The sequence below is a fragment of the Phallusia mammillata genome, unplaced genomic scaffold (genome assembly GCF_965637545.1).
Source record: "Phallusia mammillata unplaced genomic scaffold, kaPhaMamm4.hap1.1 HAP1_SCAFFOLD_202, whole genome shotgun sequence".
NCBI classification, from domain to species: Eukaryota; Metazoa; Chordata; class Ascidiacea; order Phlebobranchia; family Ascidiidae; genus Phallusia; species Phallusia mammillata.
The window spans coordinates 1-23,193 of NW_027648934.1; the positions used below are offsets into that span (position 1 = coordinate 1).

General features: G+C 48.7%; 46 non-coding genes across 46 annotated transcripts; all 46 read left to right on the forward strand.

Moving 5' to 3' along the window:
- The first annotated feature begins 78 nt into the window (after window positions 1-78).
- Window positions 79-276, forward strand: LOC145208053 (U2 spliceosomal RNA). The gene has a single exon (XR_013854399.1). It is a non-coding gene; the product is annotated as a U2 spliceosomal RNA (small nuclear RNA).
- A 257-nt stretch (window positions 277-533) lies between these two features.
- LOC145208031 (U1 spliceosomal RNA) lies at window positions 534-697 on the forward strand. The gene has a single exon (XR_013854379.1). It is a non-coding gene; the product is annotated as a U1 spliceosomal RNA (small nuclear RNA).
- A 386-nt stretch (window positions 698-1,083) lies between these two features.
- Window positions 1,084-1,281, forward strand: LOC145208054 (U2 spliceosomal RNA). The gene has a single exon (XR_013854400.1). It is a non-coding gene; the product is annotated as a U2 spliceosomal RNA (small nuclear RNA).
- A 257-nt stretch (window positions 1,282-1,538) lies between these two features.
- LOC145208044 (U1 spliceosomal RNA) lies at window positions 1,539-1,702 on the forward strand. Its single transcript, XR_013854390.1, has one exon. It is a non-coding gene; the product is annotated as a U1 spliceosomal RNA (small nuclear RNA).
- Window positions 1,703-2,088: 386 nt separating this feature from the next.
- LOC145208056 (U2 spliceosomal RNA) lies at window positions 2,089-2,286 on the forward strand. Its single transcript, XR_013854402.1, has one exon. It is a non-coding gene; the product is annotated as a U2 spliceosomal RNA (small nuclear RNA).
- Window positions 2,287-2,543: 257 nt separating this feature from the next.
- LOC145208055 (U1 spliceosomal RNA) lies at window positions 2,544-2,707 on the forward strand. Its single transcript, XR_013854401.1, has one exon. It is a non-coding gene; the product is annotated as a U1 spliceosomal RNA (small nuclear RNA).
- A 386-nt stretch (window positions 2,708-3,093) lies between these two features.
- Window positions 3,094-3,291, forward strand: LOC145208057 (U2 spliceosomal RNA). The gene has a single exon (XR_013854403.1). It is a non-coding gene; the product is annotated as a U2 spliceosomal RNA (small nuclear RNA).
- Window positions 3,292-3,548: 257 nt separating this feature from the next.
- On the forward strand, window positions 3,549-3,712 carry LOC145208066 (U1 spliceosomal RNA). The gene has a single exon (XR_013854412.1). It is a non-coding gene; the product is annotated as a U1 spliceosomal RNA (small nuclear RNA).
- A 386-nt stretch (window positions 3,713-4,098) lies between these two features.
- Window positions 4,099-4,296, forward strand: LOC145208058 (U2 spliceosomal RNA). The gene has a single exon (XR_013854404.1). It is a non-coding gene; the product is annotated as a U2 spliceosomal RNA (small nuclear RNA).
- Window positions 4,297-4,553: 257 nt separating this feature from the next.
- LOC145208078 (U1 spliceosomal RNA) lies at window positions 4,554-4,717 on the forward strand. The gene has a single exon (XR_013854424.1). It is a non-coding gene; the product is annotated as a U1 spliceosomal RNA (small nuclear RNA).
- A 386-nt stretch (window positions 4,718-5,103) lies between these two features.
- On the forward strand, window positions 5,104-5,301 carry LOC145208059 (U2 spliceosomal RNA). Its single transcript, XR_013854405.1, has one exon. It is a non-coding gene; the product is annotated as a U2 spliceosomal RNA (small nuclear RNA).
- Window positions 5,302-5,558: 257 nt separating this feature from the next.
- Window positions 5,559-5,722, forward strand: LOC145208032 (U1 spliceosomal RNA). Its single transcript, XR_013854380.1, has one exon. It is a non-coding gene; the product is annotated as a U1 spliceosomal RNA (small nuclear RNA).
- Window positions 5,723-6,108: 386 nt separating this feature from the next.
- Window positions 6,109-6,306, forward strand: LOC145208060 (U2 spliceosomal RNA). The gene has a single exon (XR_013854406.1). It is a non-coding gene; the product is annotated as a U2 spliceosomal RNA (small nuclear RNA).
- Window positions 6,307-6,563: 257 nt separating this feature from the next.
- LOC145208033 (U1 spliceosomal RNA) lies at window positions 6,564-6,727 on the forward strand. Its single transcript, XR_013854381.1, has one exon. It is a non-coding gene; the product is annotated as a U1 spliceosomal RNA (small nuclear RNA).
- Window positions 6,728-7,113: 386 nt separating this feature from the next.
- Window positions 7,114-7,311, forward strand: LOC145208061 (U2 spliceosomal RNA). Its single transcript, XR_013854407.1, has one exon. It is a non-coding gene; the product is annotated as a U2 spliceosomal RNA (small nuclear RNA).
- A 257-nt stretch (window positions 7,312-7,568) lies between these two features.
- On the forward strand, window positions 7,569-7,732 carry LOC145208034 (U1 spliceosomal RNA). Its single transcript, XR_013854382.1, has one exon. It is a non-coding gene; the product is annotated as a U1 spliceosomal RNA (small nuclear RNA).
- A 386-nt stretch (window positions 7,733-8,118) lies between these two features.
- LOC145208079 (U2 spliceosomal RNA) lies at window positions 8,119-8,316 on the forward strand. The gene has a single exon (XR_013854425.1). It is a non-coding gene; the product is annotated as a U2 spliceosomal RNA (small nuclear RNA).
- A 257-nt stretch (window positions 8,317-8,573) lies between these two features.
- LOC145208035 (U1 spliceosomal RNA) lies at window positions 8,574-8,737 on the forward strand. Its single transcript, XR_013854383.1, has one exon. It is a non-coding gene; the product is annotated as a U1 spliceosomal RNA (small nuclear RNA).
- A 386-nt stretch (window positions 8,738-9,123) lies between these two features.
- On the forward strand, window positions 9,124-9,321 carry LOC145208062 (U2 spliceosomal RNA). Its single transcript, XR_013854408.1, has one exon. It is a non-coding gene; the product is annotated as a U2 spliceosomal RNA (small nuclear RNA).
- A 257-nt stretch (window positions 9,322-9,578) lies between these two features.
- Window positions 9,579-9,742, forward strand: LOC145208036 (U1 spliceosomal RNA). The gene has a single exon (XR_013854384.1). It is a non-coding gene; the product is annotated as a U1 spliceosomal RNA (small nuclear RNA).
- A 386-nt stretch (window positions 9,743-10,128) lies between these two features.
- On the forward strand, window positions 10,129-10,326 carry LOC145208063 (U2 spliceosomal RNA). Its single transcript, XR_013854409.1, has one exon. It is a non-coding gene; the product is annotated as a U2 spliceosomal RNA (small nuclear RNA).
- A 257-nt stretch (window positions 10,327-10,583) lies between these two features.
- On the forward strand, window positions 10,584-10,747 carry LOC145208037 (U1 spliceosomal RNA). Its single transcript, XR_013854385.1, has one exon. It is a non-coding gene; the product is annotated as a U1 spliceosomal RNA (small nuclear RNA).
- Window positions 10,748-11,133: 386 nt separating this feature from the next.
- On the forward strand, window positions 11,134-11,331 carry LOC145208064 (U2 spliceosomal RNA). Its single transcript, XR_013854410.1, has one exon. It is a non-coding gene; the product is annotated as a U2 spliceosomal RNA (small nuclear RNA).
- A 257-nt stretch (window positions 11,332-11,588) lies between these two features.
- Window positions 11,589-11,752, forward strand: LOC145208038 (U1 spliceosomal RNA). Its single transcript, XR_013854386.1, has one exon. It is a non-coding gene; the product is annotated as a U1 spliceosomal RNA (small nuclear RNA).
- Window positions 11,753-12,138: 386 nt separating this feature from the next.
- On the forward strand, window positions 12,139-12,336 carry LOC145208065 (U2 spliceosomal RNA). Its single transcript, XR_013854411.1, has one exon. It is a non-coding gene; the product is annotated as a U2 spliceosomal RNA (small nuclear RNA).
- Window positions 12,337-12,593: 257 nt separating this feature from the next.
- Window positions 12,594-12,757, forward strand: LOC145208039 (U1 spliceosomal RNA). The gene has a single exon (XR_013854387.1). It is a non-coding gene; the product is annotated as a U1 spliceosomal RNA (small nuclear RNA).
- Window positions 12,758-13,143: 386 nt separating this feature from the next.
- On the forward strand, window positions 13,144-13,341 carry LOC145208067 (U2 spliceosomal RNA). Its single transcript, XR_013854413.1, has one exon. It is a non-coding gene; the product is annotated as a U2 spliceosomal RNA (small nuclear RNA).
- A 257-nt stretch (window positions 13,342-13,598) lies between these two features.
- Window positions 13,599-13,762, forward strand: LOC145208040 (U1 spliceosomal RNA). The gene has a single exon (XR_013854388.1). It is a non-coding gene; the product is annotated as a U1 spliceosomal RNA (small nuclear RNA).
- A 386-nt stretch (window positions 13,763-14,148) lies between these two features.
- Window positions 14,149-14,346, forward strand: LOC145208068 (U2 spliceosomal RNA). The gene has a single exon (XR_013854414.1). It is a non-coding gene; the product is annotated as a U2 spliceosomal RNA (small nuclear RNA).
- A 257-nt stretch (window positions 14,347-14,603) lies between these two features.
- LOC145208041 (U1 spliceosomal RNA) lies at window positions 14,604-14,767 on the forward strand. Its single transcript, XR_013854389.1, has one exon. It is a non-coding gene; the product is annotated as a U1 spliceosomal RNA (small nuclear RNA).
- Window positions 14,768-15,153: 386 nt separating this feature from the next.
- On the forward strand, window positions 15,154-15,351 carry LOC145208070 (U2 spliceosomal RNA). Its single transcript, XR_013854415.1, has one exon. It is a non-coding gene; the product is annotated as a U2 spliceosomal RNA (small nuclear RNA).
- A 257-nt stretch (window positions 15,352-15,608) lies between these two features.
- On the forward strand, window positions 15,609-15,772 carry LOC145208045 (U1 spliceosomal RNA). Its single transcript, XR_013854391.1, has one exon. It is a non-coding gene; the product is annotated as a U1 spliceosomal RNA (small nuclear RNA).
- Window positions 15,773-16,158: 386 nt separating this feature from the next.
- LOC145208071 (U2 spliceosomal RNA) lies at window positions 16,159-16,356 on the forward strand. The gene has a single exon (XR_013854416.1). It is a non-coding gene; the product is annotated as a U2 spliceosomal RNA (small nuclear RNA).
- A 257-nt stretch (window positions 16,357-16,613) lies between these two features.
- Window positions 16,614-16,777, forward strand: LOC145208046 (U1 spliceosomal RNA). Its single transcript, XR_013854392.1, has one exon. It is a non-coding gene; the product is annotated as a U1 spliceosomal RNA (small nuclear RNA).
- Window positions 16,778-17,163: 386 nt separating this feature from the next.
- Window positions 17,164-17,361, forward strand: LOC145208072 (U2 spliceosomal RNA). Its single transcript, XR_013854417.1, has one exon. It is a non-coding gene; the product is annotated as a U2 spliceosomal RNA (small nuclear RNA).
- Window positions 17,362-17,618: 257 nt separating this feature from the next.
- LOC145208047 (U1 spliceosomal RNA) lies at window positions 17,619-17,782 on the forward strand. Its single transcript, XR_013854393.1, has one exon. It is a non-coding gene; the product is annotated as a U1 spliceosomal RNA (small nuclear RNA).
- A 386-nt stretch (window positions 17,783-18,168) lies between these two features.
- On the forward strand, window positions 18,169-18,366 carry LOC145208073 (U2 spliceosomal RNA). The gene has a single exon (XR_013854418.1). It is a non-coding gene; the product is annotated as a U2 spliceosomal RNA (small nuclear RNA).
- A 257-nt stretch (window positions 18,367-18,623) lies between these two features.
- On the forward strand, window positions 18,624-18,787 carry LOC145208048 (U1 spliceosomal RNA). The gene has a single exon (XR_013854394.1). It is a non-coding gene; the product is annotated as a U1 spliceosomal RNA (small nuclear RNA).
- A 386-nt stretch (window positions 18,788-19,173) lies between these two features.
- On the forward strand, window positions 19,174-19,371 carry LOC145208074 (U2 spliceosomal RNA). Its single transcript, XR_013854420.1, has one exon. It is a non-coding gene; the product is annotated as a U2 spliceosomal RNA (small nuclear RNA).
- Window positions 19,372-19,628: 257 nt separating this feature from the next.
- LOC145208049 (U1 spliceosomal RNA) lies at window positions 19,629-19,792 on the forward strand. The gene has a single exon (XR_013854395.1). It is a non-coding gene; the product is annotated as a U1 spliceosomal RNA (small nuclear RNA).
- A 386-nt stretch (window positions 19,793-20,178) lies between these two features.
- LOC145208075 (U2 spliceosomal RNA) lies at window positions 20,179-20,376 on the forward strand. Its single transcript, XR_013854421.1, has one exon. It is a non-coding gene; the product is annotated as a U2 spliceosomal RNA (small nuclear RNA).
- A 257-nt stretch (window positions 20,377-20,633) lies between these two features.
- On the forward strand, window positions 20,634-20,797 carry LOC145208050 (U1 spliceosomal RNA). The gene has a single exon (XR_013854396.1). It is a non-coding gene; the product is annotated as a U1 spliceosomal RNA (small nuclear RNA).
- A 386-nt stretch (window positions 20,798-21,183) lies between these two features.
- Window positions 21,184-21,381, forward strand: LOC145208076 (U2 spliceosomal RNA). Its single transcript, XR_013854422.1, has one exon. It is a non-coding gene; the product is annotated as a U2 spliceosomal RNA (small nuclear RNA).
- Window positions 21,382-21,638: 257 nt separating this feature from the next.
- LOC145208051 (U1 spliceosomal RNA) lies at window positions 21,639-21,802 on the forward strand. The gene has a single exon (XR_013854397.1). It is a non-coding gene; the product is annotated as a U1 spliceosomal RNA (small nuclear RNA).
- A 386-nt stretch (window positions 21,803-22,188) lies between these two features.
- Window positions 22,189-22,386, forward strand: LOC145208077 (U2 spliceosomal RNA). Its single transcript, XR_013854423.1, has one exon. It is a non-coding gene; the product is annotated as a U2 spliceosomal RNA (small nuclear RNA).
- Window positions 22,387-22,643: 257 nt separating this feature from the next.
- Window positions 22,644-22,807, forward strand: LOC145208052 (U1 spliceosomal RNA). The gene has a single exon (XR_013854398.1). It is a non-coding gene; the product is annotated as a U1 spliceosomal RNA (small nuclear RNA).
- Window positions 22,808-23,193: the final 386 nt, after the last annotated feature.

Consider the following 23,193-nt stretch of genomic DNA (forward strand, 5'->3'; position numbering starts at 1 on the left):
GTTTCGCGCTGCACTGAGCCCCCAGCAAACAGAAGTTGTACAGGTGAGGCTCTGGTTGGCCTAAATATATGTTTAGGCATCGCTTCTCGGCTCTTTAGAGCTAAGATCAAGTGTAGTATCTGTTCTTCTCAGTTTAATACCTGGGACGCAAGCGATTCGCTTGCATGTCTTTGTATTAACCTGATTTTTGGACAGGGGGTATGGTGCCGAGGCTTGCCTCGCCCTGCCCACGGGTTGTCCTGGTATTGCACTACCTCCAGGCACGGCCCACATTCCCACTTTGGTGGGAAAATCAAGCAATTCATCCCAGTTCTTCGTCGTATATTGTTGTAAACCCTCTTTTCTCACCTCGTAGCCAACATTTTCATGCGCTAAAACCGTCGCAAGCCTGCTGTTCTAATTACTACGTACCGTACCACCCGCCGATTGGGAAACAATCGGGCGTAGAGAAAACGTCCGATTACGTCGGCGTTTTCACAACAAACGCTAAAAAAGTATAGATGAAGAGGGTCGATCTTGAAGTTAACCAAATCATACTTACCTGACGGGGGCCTTCACCGTGATCAGGCCGGCGGTGGGCCCAAGGCGAGGCTTAGCCATTGCACTTTGGCCTAGCTGACCCTTGCGATTACCCCAAATGTGGGTAACTCGGCCGTACAATTTCTGTTAGTGGGGTCTGCGTTCGCGCTAACCCCGTATTATTCTTAATCAATCAATCGCTTGTTCTCTCTGGTCAGTTTGCTTCCTGCTGCTCTTCGCGCTTTCTCTCCCAGACAGGCGTAATTGCCGACCCGGGGAGCGTCGCATCGCCATAGCAATGTGTCTGCAACGCATAGCTACGTATCTGATTGAATGTATATCAGAAAAATATTATTGCCATGCACCTGGTGACGTCATATATTCGTAAATATAATTTGAATTAGAACACAACAAAGCTGTCATGGCTATAGTGCCAGGGGAGTCGAATGACGACTGCTACTCGATCGTTTTGGTCCTCGGAAAAACGTTTCGCGCTGCACTGAGCCCCCAGCAAACAGAAGTTGTACAGGTGAGGCTCTGGTTGGCCTAAATATATGTTTAGGCATCGCTTCTCGGCTCTTTAGAGCTAAGATCAAGTGTAGTATCTGTTCTTCTCAGTTTAATACCTGGGACGCAAGCGATTCGCTTGCATGTCTTTGTATTAACCTGATTTTTGGACAGGGGGTATGGTGCCGAGGCTTGCCTCGCCCTGCCCACGGGTTGTCCTGGTATTGCACTACCTCCAGGCACGGCCCACATTCCCACTTTGGTGGGAAAATCAAGCAATTCATCCCAGTTCTTCGTCGTATATTGTTGTAAACCCTCTTTTCTCACCTCGTAGCCAACATTTTCATGCGCTAAAACCGTCGCAAGCCTGCTGTTCTAATTACTACGTACCGTACCACCCGCCGATTGGGAAACAATCGGGCGTAGAGAAAACGTCCGATTACGTCGGCGTTTTCACAACAAACGCTAAAAAAGTATAGATGAAGAGGGTCGATCTTGAAGTTAACCAAATCATACTTACCTGACGGGGGCCTTCACCGTGATCAGGCCGGCGGTGGGCCCAAGGCGAGGCTTAGCCATTGCACTTTGGCCTAGCTGACCCTTGCGATTACCCCAAATGTGGGTAACTCGGCCGTACAATTTCTGTTAGTGGGGTCTGCGTTCGCGCTAACCCCGTATTATTCTTAATCAATCAATCGCTTGTTCTCTCTGGTCAGTTTGCTTCCTGCTGCTCTTCGCGCTTTCTCTCCCAGACAGGCGTAATTGCCGACCCGGGGAGCGTCGCATCGCCATAGCAATGTGTCTGCAACGCATAGCTACGTATCTGATTGAATGTATATCAGAAAAATATTATTGCCATGCACCTGGTGACGTCATATATTCGTAAATATAATTTGAATTAGAACACAACAAAGCTGTCATGGCTATAGTGCCAGGGGAGTCGAATGACGACTGCTACTCGATCGTTTTGGTCCTCGGAAAAACGTTTCGCGCTGCACTGAGCCCCCAGCAAACAGAAGTTGTACAGGTGAGGCTCTGGTTGGCCTAAATATATGTTTAGGCATCGCTTCTCGGCTCTTTAGAGCTAAGATCAAGTGTAGTATCTGTTCTTCTCAGTTTAATACCTGGGACGCAAGCGATTCGCTTGCATGTCTTTGTATTAACCTGATTTTTGGACAGGGGGTATGGTGCCGAGGCTTGCCTCGCCCTGCCCACGGGTTGTCCTGGTATTGCACTACCTCCAGGCACGGCCCACATTCCCACTTTGGTGGGAAAATCAAGCAATTCATCCCAGTTCTTCGTCGTATATTGTTGTAAACCCTCTTTTCTCACCTCGTAGCCAACATTTTCATGCGCTAAAACCGTCGCAAGCCTGCTGTTCTAATTACTACGTACCGTACCACCCGCCGATTGGGAAACAATCGGGCGTAGAGAAAACGTCCGATTACGTCGGCGTTTTCACAACAAACGCTAAAAAAGTATAGATGAAGAGGGTCGATCTTGAAGTTAACCAAATCATACTTACCTGACGGGGGCCTTCACCGTGATCAGGCCGGCGGTGGGCCCAAGGCGAGGCTTAGCCATTGCACTTTGGCCTAGCTGACCCTTGCGATTACCCCAAATGTGGGTAACTCGGCCGTACAATTTCTGTTAGTGGGGTCTGCGTTCGCGCTAACCCCGTATTATTCTTAATCAATCAATCGCTTGTTCTCTCTGGTCAGTTTGCTTCCTGCTGCTCTTCGCGCTTTCTCTCCCAGACAGGCGTAATTGCCGACCCGGGGAGCGTCGCATCGCCATAGCAATGTGTCTGCAACGCATAGCTACGTATCTGATTGAATGTATATCAGAAAAATATTATTGCCATGCACCTGGTGACGTCATATATTCGTAAATATAATTTGAATTAGAACACAACAAAGCTGTCATGGCTATAGTGCCAGGGGAGTCGAATGACGACTGCTACTCGATCGTTTTGGTCCTCGGAAAAACGTTTCGCGCTGCACTGAGCCCCCAGCAAACAGAAGTTGTACAGGTGAGGCTCTGGTTGGCCTAAATATATGTTTAGGCATCGCTTCTCGGCTCTTTAGAGCTAAGATCAAGTGTAGTATCTGTTCTTCTCAGTTTAATACCTGGGACGCAAGCGATTCGCTTGCATGTCTTTGTATTAACCTGATTTTTGGACAGGGGGTATGGTGCCGAGGCTTGCCTCGCCCTGCCCACGGGTTGTCCTGGTATTGCACTACCTCCAGGCACGGCCCACATTCCCACTTTGGTGGGAAAATCAAGCAATTCATCCCAGTTCTTCGTCGTATATTGTTGTAAACCCTCTTTTCTCACCTCGTAGCCAACATTTTCATGCGCTAAAACCGTCGCAAGCCTGCTGTTCTAATTACTACGTACCGTACCACCCGCCGATTGGGAAACAATCGGGCGTAGAGAAAACGTCCGATTACGTCGGCGTTTTCACAACAAACGCTAAAAAAGTATAGATGAAGAGGGTCGATCTTGAAGTTAACCAAATCATACTTACCTGACGGGGGCCTTCACCGTGATCAGGCCGGCGGTGGGCCCAAGGCGAGGCTTAGCCATTGCACTTTGGCCTAGCTGACCCTTGCGATTACCCCAAATGTGGGTAACTCGGCCGTACAATTTCTGTTAGTGGGGTCTGCGTTCGCGCTAACCCCGTATTATTCTTAATCAATCAATCGCTTGTTCTCTCTGGTCAGTTTGCTTCCTGCTGCTCTTCGCGCTTTCTCTCCCAGACAGGCGTAATTGCCGACCCGGGGAGCGTCGCATCGCCATAGCAATGTGTCTGCAACGCATAGCTACGTATCTGATTGAATGTATATCAGAAAAATATTATTGCCATGCACCTGGTGACGTCATATATTCGTAAATATAATTTGAATTAGAACACAACAAAGCTGTCATGGCTATAGTGCCAGGGGAGTCGAATGACGACTGCTACTCGATCGTTTTGGTCCTCGGAAAAACGTTTCGCGCTGCACTGAGCCCCCAGCAAACAGAAGTTGTACAGGTGAGGCTCTGGTTGGCCTAAATATATGTTTAGGCATCGCTTCTCGGCTCTTTAGAGCTAAGATCAAGTGTAGTATCTGTTCTTCTCAGTTTAATACCTGGGACGCAAGCGATTCGCTTGCATGTCTTTGTATTAACCTGATTTTTGGACAGGGGGTATGGTGCCGAGGCTTGCCTCGCCCTGCCCACGGGTTGTCCTGGTATTGCACTACCTCCAGGCACGGCCCACATTCCCACTTTGGTGGGAAAATCAAGCAATTCATCCCAGTTCTTCGTCGTATATTGTTGTAAACCCTCTTTTCTCACCTCGTAGCCAACATTTTCATGCGCTAAAACCGTCGCAAGCCTGCTGTTCTAATTACTACGTACCGTACCACCCGCCGATTGGGAAACAATCGGGCGTAGAGAAAACGTCCGATTACGTCGGCGTTTTCACAACAAACGCTAAAAAAGTATAGATGAAGAGGGTCGATCTTGAAGTTAACCAAATCATACTTACCTGACGGGGGCCTTCACCGTGATCAGGCCGGCGGTGGGCCCAAGGCGAGGCTTAGCCATTGCACTTTGGCCTAGCTGACCCTTGCGATTACCCCAAATGTGGGTAACTCGGCCGTACAATTTCTGTTAGTGGGGTCTGCGTTCGCGCTAACCCCGTATTATTCTTAATCAATCAATCGCTTGTTCTCTCTGGTCAGTTTGCTTCCTGCTGCTCTTCGCGCTTTCTCTCCCAGACAGGCGTAATTGCCGACCCGGGGAGCGTCGCATCGCCATAGCAATGTGTCTGCAACGCATAGCTACGTATCTGATTGAATGTATATCAGAAAAATATTATTGCCATGCACCTGGTGACGTCATATATTCGTAAATATAATTTGAATTAGAACACAACAAAGCTGTCATGGCTATAGTGCCAGGGGAGTCGAATGACGACTGCTACTCGATCGTTTTGGTCCTCGGAAAAACGTTTCGCGCTGCACTGAGCCCCCAGCAAACAGAAGTTGTACAGGTGAGGCTCTGGTTGGCCTAAATATATGTTTAGGCATCGCTTCTCGGCTCTTTAGAGCTAAGATCAAGTGTAGTATCTGTTCTTCTCAGTTTAATACCTGGGACGCAAGCGATTCGCTTGCATGTCTTTGTATTAACCTGATTTTTGGACAGGGGGTATGGTGCCGAGGCTTGCCTCGCCCTGCCCACGGGTTGTCCTGGTATTGCACTACCTCCAGGCACGGCCCACATTCCCACTTTGGTGGGAAAATCAAGCAATTCATCCCAGTTCTTCGTCGTATATTGTTGTAAACCCTCTTTTCTCACCTCGTAGCCAACATTTTCATGCGCTAAAACCGTCGCAAGCCTGCTGTTCTAATTACTACGTACCGTACCACCCGCCGATTGGGAAACAATCGGGCGTAGAGAAAACGTCCGATTACGTCGGCGTTTTCACAACAAACGCTAAAAAAGTATAGATGAAGAGGGTCGATCTTGAAGTTAACCAAATCATACTTACCTGACGGGGGCCTTCACCGTGATCAGGCCGGCGGTGGGCCCAAGGCGAGGCTTAGCCATTGCACTTTGGCCTAGCTGACCCTTGCGATTACCCCAAATGTGGGTAACTCGGCCGTACAATTTCTGTTAGTGGGGTCTGCGTTCGCGCTAACCCCGTATTATTCTTAATCAATCAATCGCTTGTTCTCTCTGGTCAGTTTGCTTCCTGCTGCTCTTCGCGCTTTCTCTCCCAGACAGGCGTAATTGCCGACCCGGGGAGCGTCGCATCGCCATAGCAATGTGTCTGCAACGCATAGCTACGTATCTGATTGAATGTATATCAGAAAAATATTATTGCCATGCACCTGGTGACGTCATATATTCGTAAATATAATTTGAATTAGAACACAACAAAGCTGTCATGGCTATAGTGCCAGGGGAGTCGAATGACGACTGCTACTCGATCGTTTTGGTCCTCGGAAAAACGTTTCGCGCTGCACTGAGCCCCCAGCAAACAGAAGTTGTACAGGTGAGGCTCTGGTTGGCCTAAATATATGTTTAGGCATCGCTTCTCGGCTCTTTAGAGCTAAGATCAAGTGTAGTATCTGTTCTTCTCAGTTTAATACCTGGGACGCAAGCGATTCGCTTGCATGTCTTTGTATTAACCTGATTTTTGGACAGGGGGTATGGTGCCGAGGCTTGCCTCGCCCTGCCCACGGGTTGTCCTGGTATTGCACTACCTCCAGGCACGGCCCACATTCCCACTTTGGTGGGAAAATCAAGCAATTCATCCCAGTTCTTCGTCGTATATTGTTGTAAACCCTCTTTTCTCACCTCGTAGCCAACATTTTCATGCGCTAAAACCGTCGCAAGCCTGCTGTTCTAATTACTACGTACCGTACCACCCGCCGATTGGGAAACAATCGGGCGTAGAGAAAACGTCCGATTACGTCGGCGTTTTCACAACAAACGCTAAAAAAGTATAGATGAAGAGGGTCGATCTTGAAGTTAACCAAATCATACTTACCTGACGGGGGCCTTCACCGTGATCAGGCCGGCGGTGGGCCCAAGGCGAGGCTTAGCCATTGCACTTTGGCCTAGCTGACCCTTGCGATTACCCCAAATGTGGGTAACTCGGCCGTACAATTTCTGTTAGTGGGGTCTGCGTTCGCGCTAACCCCGTATTATTCTTAATCAATCAATCGCTTGTTCTCTCTGGTCAGTTTGCTTCCTGCTGCTCTTCGCGCTTTCTCTCCCAGACAGGCGTAATTGCCGACCCGGGGAGCGTCGCATCGCCATAGCAATGTGTCTGCAACGCATAGCTACGTATCTGATTGAATGTATATCAGAAAAATATTATTGCCATGCACCTGGTGACGTCATATATTCGTAAATATAATTTGAATTAGAACACAACAAAGCTGTCATGGCTATAGTGCCAGGGGAGTCGAATGACGACTGCTACTCGATCGTTTTGGTCCTCGGAAAAACGTTTCGCGCTGCACTGAGCCCCCAGCAAACAGAAGTTGTACAGGTGAGGCTCTGGTTGGCCTAAATATATGTTTAGGCATCGCTTCTCGGCTCTTTAGAGCTAAGATCAAGTGTAGTATCTGTTCTTCTCAGTTTAATACCTGGGACGCAAGCGATTCGCTTGCATGTCTTTGTATTAACCTGATTTTTGGACAGGGGGTATGGTGCCGAGGCTTGCCTCGCCCTGCCCACGGGTTGTCCTGGTATTGCACTACCTCCAGGCACGGCCCACATTCCCACTTTGGTGGGAAAATCAAGCAATTCATCCCAGTTCTTCGTCGTATATTGTTGTAAACCCTCTTTTCTCACCTCGTAGCCAACATTTTCATGCGCTAAAACCGTCGCAAGCCTGCTGTTCTAATTACTACGTACCGTACCACCCGCCGATTGGGAAACAATCGGGCGTAGAGAAAACGTCCGATTACGTCGGCGTTTTCACAACAAACGCTAAAAAAGTATAGATGAAGAGGGTCGATCTTGAAGTTAACCAAATCATACTTACCTGACGGGGGCCTTCACCGTGATCAGGCCGGCGGTGGGCCCAAGGCGAGGCTTAGCCATTGCACTTTGGCCTAGCTGACCCTTGCGATTACCCCAAATGTGGGTAACTCGGCCGTACAATTTCTGTTAGTGGGGTCTGCGTTCGCGCTAACCCCGTATTATTCTTAATCAATCAATCGCTTGTTCTCTCTGGTCAGTTTGCTTCCTGCTGCTCTTCGCGCTTTCTCTCCCAGACAGGCGTAATTGCCGACCCGGGGAGCGTCGCATCGCCATAGCAATGTGTCTGCAACGCATAGCTACGTATCTGATTGAATGTATATCAGAAAAATATTATTGCCATGCACCTGGTGACGTCATATATTCGTAAATATAATTTGAATTAGAACACAACAAAGCTGTCATGGCTATAGTGCCAGGGGAGTCGAATGACGACTGCTACTCGATCGTTTTGGTCCTCGGAAAAACGTTTCGCGCTGCACTGAGCCCCCAGCAAACAGAAGTTGTACAGGTGAGGCTCTGGTTGGCCTAAATATATGTTTAGGCATCGCTTCTCGGCTCTTTAGAGCTAAGATCAAGTGTAGTATCTGTTCTTCTCAGTTTAATACCTGGGACGCAAGCGATTCGCTTGCATGTCTTTGTATTAACCTGATTTTTGGACAGGGGGTATGGTGCCGAGGCTTGCCTCGCCCTGCCCACGGGTTGTCCTGGTATTGCACTACCTCCAGGCACGGCCCATATTCCCACTTTGGTGGGAAAATCAAGCAATTCATCCCAGTTCTTCGTCGTATATTGTTGTAAACCCTCTTTTCTCACCTCGTAGCCAACATTTTCATGCGCTAAAACCGTCGCAAGCCTGCTGTTCTAATTACTACGTACCGTACCACCCGCCGATTGGGAAACAATCGGGCGTAGAGAAAACGTCCGATTACGTCGGCGTTTTCACAACAAACGCTAAAAAAGTATAGATGAAGAGGGTCGATCTTGAAGTTAACCAAATCATACTTACCTGACGGGGGCCTTCACCGTGATCAGGCCGGCGGTGGGCCCAAGGCGAGGCTTAGCCATTGCACTTTGGCCTAGCTGACCCTTGCGATTACCCCAAATGTGGGTAACTCGGCCGTACAATTTCTGTTAGTGGGGTCTGCGTTCGCGCTAACCCCGTATTATTCTTAATCAATCAATCGCTTGTTCTCTCTGGTCAGTTTGCTTCCTGCTGCTCTTCGCGCTTTCTCTCCCAGACAGGCGTAATTGCCGACCCGGGGAGCGTCGCATCGCCATAGCAATGTGTCTGCAACGCATAGCTACGTATCTGATTGAATGTATATCAGAAAAATATTATTGCCATGCACCTGGTGACGTCATATATTCGTAAATATAATTTGAATTAGAACACAACAAAGCTGTCATGGCTATAGTGCCAGGGGAGTCGAATGACGACTGCTACTCGATCGTTTTGGTCCTCGGAAAAACGTTTCGCGCTGCACTGAGCCCCCAGCAAACAGAAGTTGTACAGGTGAGGCTCTGGTTGGCCTAAATATATGTTTAGGCATCGCTTCTCGGCTCTTTAGAGCTAAGATCAAGTGTAGTATCTGTTCTTCTCAGTTTAATACCTGGGACGCAAGCGATTCGCTTGCATGTCTTTGTATTAACCTGATTTTTGGACAGGGGGTATGGTGCCGAGGCTTGCCTCGCCCTGCCCACGGGTTGTCCTGGTATTGCACTACCTCCAGGCACGGCCCACATTCCCACTTTGGTGGGAAAATCAAGCAATTCATCCCAGTTCTTCGTCGTATATTGTTGTAAACCCTCTTTTCTCACCTCGTAGCCAACATTTTCATGCGCTAAAACCGTCGCAAGCCTGCTGTTCTAATTACTACGTACCGTACCACCCGCCGATTGGGAAACAATCGGGCGTAGAGAAAACGTCCGATTACGTCGGCGTTTTCACAACAAACGCTAAAAAAGTATAGATGAAGAGGGTCGATCTTGAAGTTAACCAAATCATACTTACCTGACGGGGGCCTTCACCGTGATCAGGCCGGCGGTGGGCCCAAGGCGAGGCTTAGCCATTGCACTTTGGCCTAGCTGACCCTTGCGATTACCCCAAATGTGGGTAACTCGGCCGTACAATTTCTGTTAGTGGGGTCTGCGTTCGCGCTAACCCCGTATTATTCTTAATCAATCAATCGCTTGTTCTCTCTGGTCAGTTTGCTTCCTGCTGCTCTTCGCGCTTTCTCTCCCAGACAGGCGTAATTGCCGACCCGGGGAGCGTCGCATCGCCATAGCAATGTGTCTGCAACGCATAGCTACGTATCTGATTGAATGTATATCAGAAAAATATTATTGCCATGCACCTGGTGACGTCATATATTCGTAAATATAATTTGAATTAGAACACAACAAAGCTGTCATGGCTATAGTGCCAGGGGAGTCGAATGACGACTGCTACTCGATCGTTTTGGTCCTCGGAAAAACGTTTCGCGCTGCACTGAGCCCCCAGCAAACAGAAGTTGTACAGGTGAGGCTCTGGTTGGCCTAAATATATGTTTAGGCATCGCTTCTCGGCTCTTTAGAGCTAAGATCAAGTGTAGTATCTGTTCTTCTCAGTTTAATACCTGGGACGCAAGCGATTCGCTTGCATGTCTTTGTATTAACCTGATTTTTGGACAGGGGGTATGGTGCCGAGGCTTGCCTCGCCCTGCCCACGGGTTGTCCTGGTATTGCACTACCTCCAGGCACGGCCCACATTCCCACTTTGGTGGGAAAATCAAGCAATTCATCCCAGTTCTTCGTCGTATATTGTTGTAAACCCTCTTTTCTCACCTCGTAGCCAACATTTTCATGCGCTAAAACCGTCGCAAGCCTGCTGTTCTAATTACTACGTACCGTACCACCCGCCGATTGGGAAACAATCGGGCGTAGAGAAAACGTCCGATTACGTCGGCGTTTTCACAACAAACGCTAAAAAAGTATAGATGAAGAGGGTCGATCTTGAAGTTAACCAAATCATACTTACCTGACGGGGGCCTTCACCGTGATCAGGCCGGCGGTGGGCCCAAGGCGAGGCTTAGCCATTGCACTTTGGCCTAGCTGACCCTTGCGATTACCCCAAATGTGGGTAACTCGGCCGTACAATTTCTGTTAGTGGGGTCTGCGTTCGCGCTAACCCCGTATTATTCTTAATCAATCAATCGCTTGTTCTCTCTGGTCAGTTTGCTTCCTGCTGCTCTTCGCGCTTTCTCTCCCAGACAGGCGTAATTGCCGACCCGGGGAGCGTCGCATCGCCATAGCAATGTGTCTGCAACGCATAGCTACGTATCTGATTGAATGTATATCAGAAAAATATTATTGCCATGCACCTGGTGACGTCATATATTCGTAAATATAATTTGAATTAGAACACAACAAAGCTGTCATGGCTATAGTGCCAGGGGAGTCGAATGACGACTGCTACTCGATCGTTTTGGTCCTCGGAAAAACGTTTCGCGCTGCACTGAGCCCCCAGCAAACAGAAGTTGTACAGGTGAGGCTCTGGTTGGCCTAAATATATGTTTAGGCATCGCTTCTCGGCTCTTTAGAGCTAAGATCAAGTGTAGTATCTGTTCTTCTCAGTTTAATACCTGGGACGCAAGCGATTCGCTTGCATGTCTTTGTATTAACCTGATTTTTGGACAGGGGGTATGGTGCCGAGGCTTGCCTCGCCCTGCCCACGGGTTGTCCTGGTATTGCACTACCTCCAGGCACGGCCCACATTCCCACTTTGGTGGGAAAATCAAGCAATTCATCCCAGTTCTTCGTCGTATATTGTTGTAAACCCTCTTTTCTCACCTCGTAGCCAACATTTTCATGCGCTAAAACCGTCGCAAGCCTGCTGTTCTAATTACTACGTACCGTACCACCCGCCGATTGGGAAACAATCGGGCGTAGAGAAAACGTCCGATTACGTCGGCGTTTTCACAACAAACGCTAAAAAAGTATAGATGAAGAGGGTCGATCTTGAAGTTAACCAAATCATACTTACCTGACGGGGGCCTTCACCGTGATCAGGCCGGCGGTGGGCCCAAGGCGAGGCTTAGCCATTGCACTTTGGCCTAGCTGACCCTTGCGATTACCCCAAATGTGGGTAACTCGGCCGTACAATTTCTGTTAGTGGGGTCTGCGTTCGCGCTAACCCCGTATTATTCTTAATCAATCAATCGCTTGTTCTCTCTGGTCAGTTTGCTTCCTGCTGCTCTTCGCGCTTTCTCTCCCAGACAGGCGTAATTGCCGACCCGGGGAGCGTCGCATCGCCATAGCAATGTGTCTGCAACGCATAGCTACGTATCTGATTGAATGTATATCAGAAAAATATTATTGCCATGCACCTGGTGACGTCATATATTCGTAAATATAATTTGAATTAGAACACAACAAAGCTGTCATGGCTATAGTGCCAGGGGAGTCGAATGACGACTGCTACTCGATCGTTTTGGTCCTCGGAAAAACGTTTCGCGCTGCACTGAGCCCCCAGCAAACAGAAGTTGTACAGGTGAGGCTCTGGTTGGCCTAAATATATGTTTAGGCATCGCTTCTCGGCTCTTTAGAGCTAAGATCAAGTGTAGTATCTGTTCTTCTCAGTTTAATACCTGGGACGCAAGCGATTCGCTTGCATGTCTTTGTATTAACCTGATTTTTGGACAGGGGGTATGGTGCCGAGGCTTGCCTCGCCCTGCCCACGGGTTGTCCTGGTATTGCACTACCTCCAGGCACGGCCCACATTCCCACTTTGGTGGGAAAATCAAGCAATTCATCCCAGTTCTTCGTCGTATATTGTTGTAAACCCTCTTTTCTCACCTCGTAGCCAACATTTTCATGCGCTAAAACCGTCGCAAGCCTGCTGTTCTAATTACTACGTACCGTACCACCCGCCGATTGGGAAACAATCGGGCGTAGAGAAAACGTCCGATTACGTCGGCGTTTTCACAACAAACGCTAAAAAAGTATAGATGAAGAGGGTCGATCTTGAAGTTAACCAAATCATACTTACCTGACGGGGGCCTTCACCGTGATCAGGCCGGCGGTGGGCCCAAGGCGAGGCTTAGCCATTGCACTTTGGCCTAGCTGACCCTTGCGATTACCCCAAATGTGGGTAACTCGGCCGTACAATTTCTGTTAGTGGGGTCTGCGTTCGCGCTAACCCCGTATTATTCTTAATCAATCAATCGCTTGTTCTCTCTGGTCAGTTTGCTTCCTGCTGCTCTTCGCGCTTTCTCTCCCAGACAGGCGTAATTGCCGACCCGGGGAGCGTCGCATCGCCATAGCAATGTGTCTGCAACGCATAGCTACGTATCTGATTGAATGTATATCAGAAAAATATTATTGCCATGCACCTGGTGACGTCATATATTCGTAAATATAATTTGAATTAGAACACAACAAAGCTGTCATGGCTATAGTGCCAGGGGAGTCGAATGACGACTGCTACTCGATCGTTTTGGTCCTCGGAAAAACGTTTCGCGCTGCACTGAGCCCCCAGCAAACAGAAGTTGTACAGGTGAGGCTCTGGTTGGCCTAAATATATGTTTAGGCATCGCTTCTCGGCTCTTTAGAGCTAAGATCAAGTGTAGTATCTGTTCTTCTCAGTTTAATACCTGGGACGCAAGCGATTCGCTTGCATGTCTTTGTATTAACCTGATTTTTGGACAGGGGGTATGGTGCCGAGGCTTGCCTCGCCCTGCCCACGGGTTGTCCTGGTATTGCACTACCTCCAGGCACGGCCCACATTCCCACTTTGGTGGGAAAATCAAGCAATTCATCCCAGTTCTTCGTCGTATATTGTTGTAAACCCTCTTTTCTCACCTCGTAGCCAACATTTTCATGCGCTAAAACCGTCGCAAGCCTGCTGTTCTAATTACTACGTACCGTACCACCCGCCGATTGGGAAACAATCGGGCGTAGAGAAAACGTCCGATTACGTCGGCGTTTTCACAACAAACGCTAAAAAAGTATAGATGAAGAGGGTCGATCTTGAAGTTAACCAAATCATACTTACCTGACGGGGGCCTTCACCGTGATCAGGCCGGCGGTGGGCCCAAGGCGAGGCTTAGCCATTGCACTTTGGCCTAGCTGACCCTTGCGATTACCCCAAATGTGGGTAACTCGGCCGTACAATTTCTGTTAGTGGGGTCTGCGTTCGCGCTAACCCCGTATTATTCTTAATCAATCAATCGCTTGTTCTCTCTGGTCAGTTTGCTTCCTGCTGCTCTTCGCGCTTTCTCTCCCAGACAGGCGTAATTGCCGACCCGGGGAGCGTCGCATCGCCATAGCAATGTGTCTGCAACGCATAGCTACGTATCTGATTGAATGTATATCAGAAAAATATTATTGCCATGCACCTGGTGACGTCATATATTCGTAAATATAATTTGAATTAGAACACAACAAAGCTGTCATGGCTATAGTGCCAGGGGAGTCGAATGACGACTGCTACTCGATCGTTTTGGTCCTCGGAAAAACGTTTCGCGCTGCACTGAGCCCCCAGCAAACAGAAGTTGTACAGGTGAGGCTCTGGTTGGCCTAAATATATGTTTAGGCATCGCTTCTCGGCTCTTTAGAGCTAAGATCAAGTGTAGTATCTGTTCTTCTCAGTTTAATACCTGGGACGCAAGCGATTCGCTTGCATGTCTTTGTATTAACCTGATTTTTGGACAGGGGGTATGGTGCCGAGGCTTGCCTCGCCCTGCCCACGGGTTGTCCTGGTATTGCACTACCTCCAGGCACGGCCCACATTCCCACTTTGGTGGGAAAATCAAGCAATTCATCCCAGTTCTTCGTCGTATATTGTTGTAAACCCTCTTTTCTCACCTCGTAGCCAACATTTTCATGTGCTAAAACCGTCGCAAGCCTGCTGTTCTAATTACTACGTACCGTACCACCCGCCGATTGGGAAACAATCGGGCGTAGAGAAAACGTCCGATTACGTCGGCGTTTTCACAACAAACGCTAAAAAAGTATAGATGAAGAGGGTCGATCTTGAAGTTAACCAAATCATACTTACCTGACGGGGGCCTTCACCGTGATCAGGCCGGCGGTGGGCCCAAGGCGAGGCTTAGCCATTGCACTTTGGCCTAGCTGACCCTTGCGATTACCCCAAATGTGGGTAACTCGGCCGTACAATTTCTGTTAGTGGGGTCTGCGTTCGCGCTAACCCCGTATTATTCTTAATCAATCAATCGCTTGTTCTCTCTGGTCAGTTTGCTTCCTGCTGCTCTTCGCGCTTTCTCTCCCAGACAGGCGTAATTGCCGACCCGGGGAGCGTCGCATCGCCATAGCAATGTGTCTGCAACGCATAGCTACGTATCTGATTGAATGTATATCAGAAAAATATTATTGCCATGCACCTGGTGACGTCATATATTCGTAAATATAATTTGAATTAGAACACAACAAAGCTGTCATGGCTATAGTGCCAGGGGAGTCGAATGACGACTGCTACTCGATCGTTTTGGTCCTCGGAAAAACGTTTCGCGCTGCACTGAGCCCCCAGCAAACAGAAGTTGTACAGGTGAGGCTCTGGTTGGCCTAAATATATGTTTAGGCATCGCTTCTCGGCTCTTTAGAGCTAAGATCAAGTGTAGTATCTGTTCTTCTCAGTTTAATACCTGGGACGCAAGCGATTCGCTTGCATGTCTTTGTATTAACCTGATTTTTGGACAGGGGGTATGGTGCCGAGGCTTGCCTCGCCCTGCCCACGGGTTGTCCTGGTATTGCACTACCTCCAGGCACGGCCCACATTCCCACTTTGGTGGGAAAATCAAGCAATTCATCCCAGTTCTTCGTCGTATATTGTTGTAAACCCTCTTTTCTCACCTCGTAGCCAACATTTTCATGCGCTAAAACCGTCGCAAGCCTGCTGTTCTAATTACTACGTACCGTACCACCCGCCGATTGGGAAACAATCGGGCGTAGAGAAAACGTCCGATTACGTCGGCGTTTTCACAACAAACGCTAAAAAAGTATAGATGAAGAGGGTCGATCTTGAAGTTAACCAAATCATACTTACCTGACGGGGGCCTTCACCGTGATCAGGCCGGCGGTGGGCCCAAGGCGAGGCTTAGCCATTGCACTTTGGCCTAGCTGACCCTTGCGATTACCCCAAATGTGGGTAACTCGGCCGTACAATTTCTGTTAGTGGGGTCTGCGTTCGCGCTAACCCCGTATTATTCTTAATCAATCAATCGCTTGTTCTCTCTGGTCAGTTTGCTTCCTGCTGCTCTTCGCGCTTTCTCTCCCAGACAGGCGTAATTGCCGACCCGGGGAGCGTCGCATCGCCATAGCAATGTGTCTGCAACGCATAGCTACGTATCTGATTGAATGTATATCAGAAAAATATTATTGCCATGCACCTGGTGACGTCATATATTCGTAAATATAATTTGAATTAGAACACAACAAAGCTGTCATGGCTATAGTGCCAGGGGAGTCGAATGACGACTGCTACTCGATCGTTTTGGTCCTCGGAAAAACGTTTCGCGCTGCACTGAGCCCCCAGCAAACAGAAGTTGTACAGGTGAGGCTCTGGTTGGCCTAAATATATGTTTAGGCATCGCTTCTCGGCTCTTTAGAGCTAAGATCAAGTGTAGTATCTGTTCTTCTCAGTTTAATACCTGGGACGCAAGCGATTCGCTTGCATGTCTTTGTATTAACCTGATTTTTGGACAGGGGGTATGGTGCCGAGGCTTGCCTCGCCCTGCCCACGGGTTGTCCTGGTATTGCACTACCTCCAGGCACGGCCCACATTCCCACTTTGGTGGGAAAATCAAGCAATTCATCCCAGTTCTTCGTCGTATATTGTTGTAAACCCTCTTTTCTCACCTCGTAGCCAACATTTTCATGCGCTAAAACCGTCGCAAGCCTGCTGTTCTAATTACTACGTACCGTACCACCCGCCGATTGGGAAACAATCGGGCGTAGAGAAAACGTCCGATTACGTCGGCGTTTTCACAACAAACGCTAAAAAAGTATAGATGAAGAGGGTCGATCTTGAAGTTAACCAAATCATACTTACCTGACGGGGGCCTTCACCGTGATCAGGCCGGCGGTGGGCCCAAGGCGAGGCTTAGCCATTGCACTTTGGCCTAGCTGACCCTTGCGATTACCCCAAATGTGGGTAACTCGGCCGTACAATTTCTGTTAGTGGGGTCTGCGTTCGCGCTAACCCCGTATTATTCTTAATCAATCAATCGCTTGTTCTCTCTGGTCAGTTTGCTTCCTGCTGCTCTTCGCGCTTTCTCTCCCAGACAGGCGTAATTGCCGACCCGGGGAGCGTCGCATCGCCATAGCAATGTGTCTGCAACGCATAGCTACGTATCTGATTGAATGTATATCAGAAAAATATTATTGCCATGCACCTGGTGACGTCATATATTCGTAAATATAATTTGAATTAGAACACAACAAAGCTGTCATGGCTATAGTGCCAGGGGAGTCGAATGACGACTGCTACTCGATCGTTTTGGTCCTCGGAAAAACGTTTCGCGCTGCACTGAGCCCCCAGCAAACAGAAGTTGTACAGGTGAGGCTCTGGTTGGCCTAAATATATGTTTAGGCATCGCTTCTCGGCTCTTTAGAGCTAAGATCAAGTGTAGTATCTGTTCTTCTCAGTTTAATACCTGGGACGCAAGCGATTCGCTTGCATGTCTTTGTATTAACCTGATTTTTGGACAGGGGGTATGGTGCCGAGGCTTGCCTCGCCCTGCCCACGGGTTGTCCTGGTATTGCACTACCTCCAGGCACGGCCCACATTCCCACTTTGGTGGGAAAATCAAGCAATTCATCCCAGTTCTTCGTCGTATATTGTTGTAAACCCTCTTTTCTCACCTCGTAGCCAACATTTTCATGCGCTAAAACCGTCGCAAGCCTGCTGTTCTAATTACTACGTACCGTACCACCCGCCGATTGGGAAACAATCGGGCGTAGAGAAAACGTCCGATTACGTCGGCGTTTTCACAACAAACGCTAAAAAAGTATAGATGAAGAGGGTCGATCTTGAAGTTAACCAAATCATACTTACCTGACGGGGGCCTTCACCGTGATCAGGCCGGCGGTGGGCCCAAGGCGAGGCTTAGCCATTGCACTTTGGCCTAGCTGACCCTTGCGATTACCCCAAATGTGGGTAACTCGGCCGTACAATTTCTGTTAGTGGGGTCTGCGTTCGCGCTAACCCCGTATTATTCTTAATCAATCAATCGCTTGTTCTCTCTGGTCAGTTTGCTTCCTGCTGCTCTTCGCGCTTTCTCTCCCAGACAGGCGTAATTGCCGACCCGGGGAGCGTCGCATCGCCATAGCAATGTGTCTGCAACGCATAGCTACGTATCTGATTGAATGTATATCAGAAAAATATTATTGCCATGCACCTGGTGACGTCATATATTCGTAAATATAATTTGAATTAGAACACAACAAAGCTGTCATGGCTATAGTGCCAGGGGAGTCGAATGACGACTGCTACTCGATCGTTTTGGTCCTCGGAAAAACGTTTCGCGCTGCACTGAGCCCCCAGCAAACAGAAGTTGTACAGGTGAGGCTCTGGTTGGCCTAAATATATGTTTAGGCATCGCTTCTCGGCTCTTTAGAGCTAAGATCAAGTGTAGTATCTGTTCTTCTCAGTTTAATACCTGGGACGCAAGCGATTCGCTTGCATGTCTTTGTATTAACCTGATTTTTGGACAGGGGGTATGGTGCCGAGGCTTGCCTCGCCCTGCCCACGGGTTGTCCTGGTATTGCACTACCTCCAGGCACGGCCCACATTCCCACTTTGGTGGGAAAATCAAGCAATTCATCCCAGTTCTTCGTCGTATATTGTTGTAAACCCTCTTTTCTCACCTCGTAGCCAACATTTTCATGCGCTAAAACCGTCGCAAGCCTGCTGTTCTAATTACTACGTACCGTACCACCCGCCGATTGGGAAACAATCGGGCGTAGAGAAAACGTCCGATTACGTCGGCGTTTTCACAACAAACGCTAAAAAAGTATAGATGAAGAGGGTCGATCTTGAAGTTAACCAAATCATACTTACCTGACGGGGGCCTTCACCGTGATCAGGCCGGCGGTGGGCCCAAGGCGAGGCTTAGCCATTGCACTTTGGCCTAGCTGACCCTTGCGATTACCCCAAATGTGGGTAACTCGGCCGTACAATTTCTGTTAGTGGGGTCTGCGTTCGCGCTAACCCCGTATTATTCTTAATCAATCAATCGCTTGTTCTCTCTGGTCAGTTTGCTTCCTGCTGCTCTTCGCGCTTTCTCTCCCAGACAGGCGTAATTGCCGACCCGGGGAGCGTCGCATCGCCATAGCAATGTGTCTGCAACGCATAGCTACGTATCTGATTGAATGTATATCAGAAAAATATTATTGCCATGCACCTGGTGACGTCATATATTCGTAAATATAATTTGAATTAGAACACAACAAAGCTGTCATGGCTATAGTGCCAGGGGAGTCGAATGACGACTGCTACTCGATCGTTTTGGTCCTCGGAAAAACGTTTCGCGCTGCACTGAGCCCCCAGCAAACAGAAGTTGTACAGGTGAGGCTCTGGTTGGCCTAAATATATGTTTAGGCATCGCTTCTCGGCTCTTTAGAGCTAAGATCAAGTGTAGTATCTGTTCTTCTCAGTTTAATACCTGGGACGCAAGCGATTCGCTTGCATGTCTTTGTATTAACCTGATTTTTGGACAGGGGGTATGGTGCCGAGGCTTGCCTCGCCCTGCCCACGGGTTGTCCTGGTATTGCACTACCTCCAGGCACGGCCCACATTCCCACTTTGGTGGGAAAATCAAGCAATTCATCCCAGTTCTTCGTCGTATATTGTTGTAAACCCTCTTTTCTCACCTCGTAGCCAACATTTTCATGCGCTAAAACCGTCGCAAGCCTGCTGTTCTAATTACTACGTACCGTACCACCCGCCGATTGGGAAACAATCGGGCGTAGAGAAAACGTCCGATTACGTCGGCGTTTTCACAACAAACGCTAAAAAAGTATAGATGAAGAGGGTCGATCTTGAAGTTAACCAAATCATACTTACCTGACGGGGGCCTTCACCGTGATCAGGCCGGCGGTGGGCCCAAGGCGAGGCTTAGCCATTGCACTTTGGCCTAGCTGACCCTTGCGATTACCCCAAATGTGGGTAACTCGGCCGTACAATTTCTGTTAGTGGGGTCTGCGTTCGCGCTAACCCCGTATTATTCTTAATCAATCAATCGCTTGTTCTCTCTGGTCAGTTTGCTTCCTGCTGCTCTTCGCGCTTTCTCTCCCAGACAGGCGTAATTGCCGACCCGGGGAGCGTCGCATCGCCATAGCAATGTGTCTGCAACGCATAGCTACGTATCTGATTGAATGTATATCAGAAAAATATTATTGCCATGCACCTGGTGACGTCATATATTCGTAAATATAATTTGAATTAGAACACAACAAAGCTGTCATGGCTATAGTGCCAGGGGAGTCGAATGACGACTGCTACTCGATCGTTTTGGTCCTCGGAAAAACGTTTCGCGCTGCACTGAGCCCCCAGCAAACAGAAGTTGTACAGGTGAGGCTCTGGTTGGCCTAAATATATGTTTAGGCATCGCTTCTCGGCTCTTTAGAGCTAAGATCAAGTGTAGTATCTGTTCTTCTCAGTTTAATACCTGGGACGCAAGCGATTCGCTTGCATGTCTTTGTATTAACCTGATTTTTGGACAGGGGGTATGGTGCCGAGGCTTGCCTCGCCCTGCCCACGGGTTGTCCTGGTATTGCACTACCTCCAGGCACGGCCCACATTCCCACTTTGGTGGGAAAATCAAGCAATTCATCCCAGTTCTTCGTCGTATATTGTTGTAAACCCTCTTTTCTCACCTCGTAGCCAACATTTTCATGCGCTAAAACCGTCGCAAGCCTGCTGTTCTAATTACTACGTACCGTACCACCCGCCGATTGGGAAACAATCGGGCGTAGAGAAAACGTCCGATTACGTCGGCGTTTTCACAACAAACGCTAAAAAAGTATAGATGAAGAGGGTCGATCTTGAAGTTAACCAAATCATACTTACCTGACGGGGGCCTTCACCGTGATCAGGCCGGCGGTGGGCCCAAGGCGAGGCTTAGCCATTGCACTTTGGCCTAGCTGACCCTTGCGATTACCCCAAATGTGGGTAACTCGGCCGTACAATTTCTGTTAGTGGGGTCTGCGTTCGCGCTAACCCCGTATTATTCTTAATCAATCAATCGCTTGTTCTCTCTGGTCAGTTTGCTTCCTGCTGCTCTTCGCGCTTTCTCTCCCAGACAGGCGTAATTGCCGACCCGGGGAGCGTCGCATCGCCATAGCAATGTGTCTGCAACGCATAGCTACGTATCTGATTGAATGTATATCAGAAAAATATTATTGCCATGCACCTGGTGACGTCATATATTCGTAAATATAATTTGAATTAGAACACAACAAAGCTGTCATGGCTATAGTGCCAGGGGAGTCGAATGACGACTGCTACTCGATCGTTTTGGTCCTCGGAAAAACGTTTCGCGCTGCACTGAGCCCCCAGCAAACAGAAGTTGTACAGGTGAGGCTCTGGTTGGCCTAAATATATGTTTAGGCATCGCTTCTCGGCTCTTTAGAGCTAAGATCAAGTGTAGTATCTGTTCTTCTCAGTTTAATACCTGGGACGCAAGCGATTCGCTTGCATGTCTTTGTATTAACCTGATTTTTGGACAGGGGGTATGGTGCCGAGGCTTGCCTCGCCCTGCCCACGGGTTGTCCTGGTATTGCACTACCTCCAGGCACGGCCCACATTCCCACTTTGGTGGGAAAATCAAGCAATTCATCCCAGTTCTTCGTCGTATATTGTTGTAAACCCTCTTTTCTCACCTCGTAGCCAACATTTTCATGCGCTAAAACCGTCGCAAGCCTGCTGTTCTAATTACTACGTACCGTACCACCCGCCGATTGGGAAACAATCGGGCGTAGAGAAAACGTCCGATTACGTCGGCGTTTTCACAACAAACGCTAAAAAAGTATAGATGAAGAGGGTCGATCTTGAAGTTAACCAAATCATACTTACCTGACGGGGGCCTTCACCGTGATCAGGCCGGCGGTGGGCCCAAGGCGAGGCTTAGCCATTGCACTTTGGCCTAGCTGACCCTTGCGATTACCCCAAATGTGGGTAACTCGGCCGTACAATTTCTGTTAGTGGGGTCTGCGTTCGCGCTAACCCCGTATTATTCTTAATCAATCAATCGCTTGTTCTCTCTGGTCAGTTTGCTTCCTGCTGCTCTTCGCGCTTTCTCTCCCAGACAGGCGTAATTGCCGACCCGGGGAGCGTCGCATCGCCATAGCAATGTGTCTGCAACGCATAGCTACGTATCTGATTGAATGTATATCAGAAAAATATTATTGCCATGCACCTGGTGACGTCATATATTCGTAAATATAATTTGAATTAGAACACAACAAAGCTGTCATGGCTATAGTGCCAGGGGAGTCGAATGACGACTGCTACTCGATCGTTTTGGTCCTCGGAAAAACGTTTCGCGCTGCACTGAGCCCCCAGCAAACAGAAGTTGTACAGGTGAGGCTCTGGTTGGCCTAAATATATGTTTAGGCATCGCTTCTCGGCTCTTTAGAGCTAAGATCAAGTGTAGTATCTGTTCTTCTCAGTTTAATACCTGGGACGCAAGCGATTCGCTTGCATGTCTTTGTATTAACCTGATTTTTGGACAGGGGGTATGGTGCCGAGGCTTGCCTCGCCCTGCCCACGGGTTGTCCTGGTATTGCACTACCTCCAGGCACGGCCCACATTCCCACTTTGGTGGGAAAATCAAGCAATTCATCCCAGTTCTTCGTCGTATATTGTTGTAAACCCTCTTTTCTCACCTCGTAGCCAACATTTTCATGCGCTAAAACCGTCGCAAGCCTGCTGTTCTAATTACTACGTACCGTACCACCCGCCGATTGGGAAACAATCGGGCGTAGAGAAAACGTCCGATTACGTCGGCGTTTTCACAACAAACGCTAAAAAAGTATAGATGAAGAGGGTCGATCTTGAAGTTAACCAAATCATACTTACCTGACGGGGGCCTTCACCGTGATCAGGCCGGCGGTGGGCCCAAGGCGAGGCTTAGCCATTGCACTTTGGCCTAGCTGACCCTTGCGATTACCCCAAATGTGGGTAACTCGGCCGTACAATTTCTGTTAGTGGGGTCTGCGTTCGCGCTAACCCCGTATTATTCTTAATCAATCAATCGCTTGTTCTCTCTGGTCAGTTTGCTTCCTGCTGCTCTTCGCGCTTTCTCTCCCAGACAGGCGTAATTGCCGACCCGGGGAGCGTCGCATCGCCATAGCAATGTGTCTGCAACGCATAGCTACGTATCTGATTGAATGTATATCAGAAAAATATTATTGCCATGCACCTGGTGACGTCATATATTCGTAAATATAATTTGAATTAGAACACAACAAAGCTGTCATGGCTATAGTGCCAGGGGAGTCGAATGACGACTGCTACTCGATCGTTTTGGTCCTCGGAAAAACGTTTCGCGCTGCACTGAGCCCCCAGCAAACAGAAGTTGTACAGGTGAGGCTCTGGTTGGCCTAAATATATGTTTAGGC